General features: G+C 41.2%; 1 protein-coding gene across 1 annotated transcript in view; it reads right to left on the reverse strand.

Moving 5' to 3' along the window:
• The window catches only part of VAMP7 (vesicle associated membrane protein 7), a 65,929-nt gene extending 61,259 nt beyond the window's left edge, over positions 1-4,670 (reverse strand). Inside the window, exon 1 of the mRNA XM_004324820.4 lies at positions 4,514-4,670. The gene's annotated coding sequence lies outside the window, so the exon portion shown is untranslated. The remainder of the gene's footprint in view (positions 1-4,513) is intronic.
• Positions 4,671-6,000: the final 1,330 nt, after the last annotated feature.

Consider the following 6,000-nt stretch of genomic DNA (forward strand, 5'->3'; position numbering starts at 1 on the left):
GTAAGCTGGGATGAAGTGGGAGAGTAGCACTGACATATATACACCCCCAAATGTAAAACAGATAGCTAGTGGGAAGCAGCTGCATCTCACAGGGAGATCAGCTCGGTGCTTTGTGACCACCTAGAGCGGTGGGATAGGGAGGGTGGGAGGGAGACGCAAGAGGGAGGGGTATGGGGATATATGTGTACATATAGCTGATTCACTTTGTTATACAGCAGAAACTAACACAACATTGTAAAGCAATTATACTCCAATAAAGATGTTAAAAACAAATAAGCATTTCTTACTCTCTCCTATACTGCTAAAAATCACACCTGTAATCAAGTCTCACATGGGCCCACTATTATTATCTTGCAATAGAATCTGTAATGTCTTAATGAGTATTGGGACAATAGAAACAACTGTGGCCAAAAGAATACTGCATTTGAAGTCCGAAAACATGGCTCTGCTAATTATTAGCAGTATGTGAATGTCCATTAAATGATAAAGTGCTATATAAGATCAGATTCAAGAAGAAAAAGAATTAAACTATAAGCCAGAAAGAGAAGGAAAAAAAAAGATAATGGAATATAAAGGAAAGTTGTCTTAACACTGTCCCTCCCTGTTCTCTTCCTCACTCCTTGCTTGGTCCCATAGCCATCATCCCAATTCTACTGCATTCCTGCTAAGAATCTTGTATGAGTTTCCTGTGGCTGCGTGACAAAGTACCAAAAGATGCAAGGCTTAAAATAACAGAAATTTATTGCCTCATAGTTTTGGAGGCCAGAAGCTCGAATTCAAGATGTTGGCAGGTCCATGCTCCTTCTGAAATCTGTAGGGGAGAATCTCTTCTAGAATCTCTTCCTAGTTTCTGGTGGTTTGCTGGCAATCCTTGGCGTTCCTTGGCTTGTAGCTGCAGCACTTCAATCTGTGCCTCCATAGTCACATGGCATTCTCCACGTGTGTCTGTGTCTTCACATGGTAGTCTCTGCGTCTCTTCCCTTCTTATAAGGACACCTACTCCTGTATGACCTCACTTTAACTTACATCTTAATTACATCTGCAAAGACCCTATTTCCAAATATGGTCCCATTCACAGATAGCAGGGGTCAGGATTCAACATCTTTTTTGAGGACACAACAAACCCCATCTTGGGAACTCACCAGTCCTCCCAAATCACTCCTACTCTCCCCTCTCCACATATTCATATCACCCCAACTTGCCTCCCTCTCTTCTCCAAAACCTCTGTCTCACATCCTTCCATAATCATATTAGAGGCCTGTCCTTAGAACGATGGGCCAGAAGAGCAACCTCCAACAGCTTAGAGTTAGAAAGACCAGTTTCCACTGCCCAGAAAGTTTTAAGGAAAGAACATTTTTGTTTCAGTTGCTGGGATTCCAAAAAAAAGATATGCTACGGGGGAATCCGAGTGAGAATTCTGAATGTAGTTTTTTATAGAGGAATTATTAGAAATTGTGGTGAAGGTCTTTAAGTCCATTAAAGGTTATATATGATGCTATTCGTTGGCTTAACAACCGAAATGTCATAAGTAGCATTATTTATAGAAAAAAATGCACCCAGGGTTTCAAACAATAATCTTACAAAGGAAATTCTGGGATATATCCATTTGTAAGGGATTGCCTGCATTAAAAATATTGCTAACAAAATAGCACAGCAACAACATAAATGTCCCTCCTCAGTGGAGGCATCTTCAAATGGAAGTTGAAGATGGTTTCAGGGAACTGAGTAGGGTAAAAGGACGAGTCAGTGTTTCTCACACTCAAGTCTTTGTGTTCTGAGAAATTTTTTAATTCTGTATTTTTATTTTGATAACATTAAAAATATATACGAATACCCGGATTATCTACATGTATACCATATAAATGAGTGATGGCAAACAATTCAGTGCTGCATTTGCATTACGAAGGCACAGGTGCCAAGAAATTCCCTAAAACAGTGCTTAATTTTTAATGTATTGGAGGCATGTCTGGCTGCTCCTAGGCTGACACATCCTAAAATCATAATGACAATCATGACTCAAGCACTCTTGTATTCCTGTTGTGTTTTTTAATCAGTTATAAGGACAAAATTTATACTTTGCAGTAACGATTTACATCTGAAAGATATCTGCATGGAAAAAGACTTTTATTTTTAAGAACTGAGACTTAGTTTTCTGACATTCTGAAAATGACAGTGTGGAAGAATAACTAACTCATAAATTATCTCAAGCTAAGCAAAAAATAATACTCAAAGGTGTTTGTACCAAATGGAACCCAAATGATACTATAATGTGCTATATGAATAAACACTGCGCAACTATTCAAACAGAAGAAAGAAATGGAAGAATTAACTCGTCACATAGCGCATGGCAATAGCCAATGCCAAATCAAAAGAAAGCATTTTGTATCATTATCTGTATTACTGCAAGGAAATGTATTATGTTTAATCCTTGCAACAGTTCATTAGCAGAATGTTTCACAGGAAATACATTATGGAAATTAAATTTTTTCCACCATTGTATCATGGGGCATACTATTAAATTGTCCCATTAAATTAAATGTGGGGGGCATGGAAGGTGCTCAGGAAAAAGATGGAAACTCATTTTAGGAGACAGGTATGAAACAAGAGAAGGCACAGAAGTGAGAACATGCTTGAGAAGGTAAATAAACTAGCCTGATGAGATGGAATGGTCCACATTTGGCAAATGAGAAGGTTTGGGGATAAGTCTAATGGCCATATGTAAAAAGAAGGCCTTGTATAAATTAAGTAACTTGTATTTCCTCAAATAGTTTTTCTATTTCAGTTCAACACATGTTCTAAGGCTTTACTATATGGCACCCAATATAGTAAACACTGGAGGTATGAAGACCAGCAAGAAAGGACGTCTATACTCAAGGAAACCATAGTAAAATATGGAAGACAGACATAAACAAATAAATGCAATAGACTTTAAGGGTGAATAATCTAAGAATGCACCAATTGTTTAGAAGATTCCTTAAAGTTTTGTGATTATCTCATCTTGGATGAAGAAAAAAAAAACGCAGGTGTCAGCCTATGTATTGGGAATTCCCTCAGTATACAATTATTTCTTCTTGGAAGAGAGGTCAAAGTCTGTTTTATCCTTACTAGGTTCTCAATGTCCAGCACAGTGCCTGACATATAATAATCCCTCAAATATCTAATAAACACTGAGCATGCTTTGGTTTTAAATATACTATAAATGACAGATAACTTTATATTCAGTAGGACCTGGCAGGAACAATAGTTTGATTACCAAACTATCTCCCTAAGATAAAGGAGTCGAGCTGAGAATAATCCAATCCTCAACTCTTCTTAGGGAGGAACTAAGCAAATGACAGAAAAGCCACCAATTCTGATGTAATAACCTTGGAGGAGACAGAAGAATGAAGAACAAACATTGATATGAGAGAGAAAAAGAAGAAGTGTTTATGAAAATCCTGAAGTCTGGTCACAGATCAAGACTATTCTTGTTGGTATTACAAATATTCTTTTGGGGTGATGCTCTGAGACCCAACCCAACCCTTCTAACTTTCTCAGGACAGGAGACTACCCTGTCAAGTAAAACATTTGTTCTATTTTCCTTTAACCACCACCACCATATAACATCACCTTGATTCTCGTTTGCCCCTTCCACACACACTCACAAATATGTAAGCTACTGAGAGTAGCGATCTCCTATGTCTTGTTTCCAGCTATATCCCTTGCACTTAGAAGAGTGTCTAGCACATATTAGCCGTTCAATAAATGTGTGTTAAACAAAACATATGAGTGGCTCTGCTCTCAGTCACAGCTTTTCAAAGGGAAAAAATGTCCGAAACATGACAGTATACTCCGGGATCAAGGGTGGGACAATGGAGGTACAGGTAGTTGAGAGCAATTAATAAGACAAAAAGAAAAGGACTTGATAACTGATTGTTTGTGGGGGTTATGGAGGAGGGAGGTGTAAAGCATTTACTAAAGAGTCTAGTACGTGGTCAGTTTCTTGAATATTGGCCAATAGTAATAAGAAGAACAACACTGTACAGGTCTGACGCTGAGGAAATAGGTCGGGGCAGAGATACAGAGCTCCTATCCGAACTGAGGAAGAAGAATTACAACACTGGGCCTTGGAGGAAGGGCACGCAGAGGGCTAGGAGCCTAGAAGTAGGAGGTTAACCAGAAAGTGACGTCATCGAAACAAGGGCGTAGAGAGTTTTTAGAAGATTCAAGAAATCTCAAGATATTCAAATGGTACAAAGAGGTCTTGCAGAATGCAAACTGAGGGAAAGTTAACATTCTTTTTTCCTCTGTAACAACTTAAGTGACGCATTCTGACTCTTTCACTCGAGGCCCTGTTAGCGGCATAAAACGCACTTCACCAAAACTGGACCTGTCCGACAATTCGAACTGTCGACACCAGAGAAGCCCTAGTCAACCTTGCAGTGCCTCCTAATTCCACCTTCCCGTCGACACCTCTGCCCTCCCTCTGCCATCGTCTCCCCGCCTTCGGCCCAGCGCTGCCCGCTGCTTTTACCTGTCTGGACACCGTGTGAGAACTCGGGGATCGGGACAGAGTCGCGCCGGTTAGCGCGGGGTCGCCAACTGCCTGCTCCCGGAGGAGGCTGAACCAGACGCCGCCGGCTTCCGCAAAAGCGCCCCGCCCGCGCGCGGCTTCCTGGGAATGTGAGCGCTCCTCCAATGGGAGCGAGAGGAGGGGAGGGGCCTGCTGCGTTCCCAGCCTCCGCACTTCCCAGGAGCCGCACTGCATTCTGGGAGTGGTAGTTTCGGCTGGCCTATCGCCGAATCTGTCACTCGCTCCATCAACAATTCTTGTCATAAACAACATCAAGCGCTGTTCCTTAGAGAAAGCGAGAGAATGCCCGGCCACAAAAAGTCCACCGGCGGGATAAATGAAGAGCCGAGCTTTCCCCACCGTCTCCCTGCTTAGTCTCAGCAGGTAACGTCGCCTGTTACTTCACAGACAAGATAGAATTCATCTGACAGGAATTCCCTCTACTTTCGCCACGAAATTTTTTGAACCTCCTTGGATCCCTCAGCAATCCTTTCTCCCATTCTTTTGCAATAATAAAAATGGTAATAATAATAATAAACCAACTACTTCTCCTTTGATGTAAACTCCCTCATCCCCTTTACATCCCTATTCCTTCTTACTTACTCAGTCGAGCTCCACTAATAAACTAGTCTGTCTCGTGTCTCAACGGCTCCCTGCTTATTTGCCCTTTATTATCAGCATTTAAAGATTGTCAAAGTTTCTCTCATCTAAAATATTCCAAAGTCAGCTTTCTCAACCCCACACCACCCCAAACCTCTCACCACACACAGACTTAACTTCTCCTTTCCAGTCAAAATTCTCAACCGTGTTGCTAGAATAGACACTTTTTAACCATTACAATACTTCAACTCTGCAGGATTTTACATTGGTTATTCCCTCCTTCTTGAAACCCGCTTAGTTTGGGCTGCTTTAACAAAATACCTCAGACTGAATGGCTTAAGCAGAAATTAATTTTCCACAGTTCTGGAGGCTGGCAAGGTTCAGACTAGGGTGCCACAGTATGGTGGGGTTCTGGTGAGGACCTGCTTCCTGGCTTGCAGACTGCTGCCTTCTTGTTGTGTCCTCATGTGGTGGAGAGATAGTATCTCTCACACATCTCTTATAAGGGCACTAATCCCATTCATGAGGGCCCCACCCTCATGATCTAATTAACTCCCAAAGATCCACCTCCAAATACAATCACATTGAGGATCCAGGCTCTAATATATAAATTGGGGTGGGAAGAACACAAACATTCACTTTATAGCACCCTTTATTCTCTTAGCTTTTTCTAAGATGCTGCACTCTTCTGGTTCCCCTCCCACTTTTGTGGCAGATCCTCATTTTCCTTTGAAATGTTCATTTTCCATAGGCTCTTCCTTACACTCTCTTCTTTTCTTAGTCGTCAAACTTTTCTTGGGTGATCTTAACTAATCCCATTGCTTTGATTATCATCTGTATGCTGATGA

Source organism: Tursiops truncatus, chromosome X (genome assembly GCF_011762595.2).
Source record: "Tursiops truncatus isolate mTurTru1 chromosome X, mTurTru1.mat.Y, whole genome shotgun sequence".
In the NCBI taxonomy this organism is placed as follows: Eukaryota; Metazoa; Chordata; class Mammalia; order Artiodactyla; family Delphinidae; genus Tursiops; species Tursiops truncatus.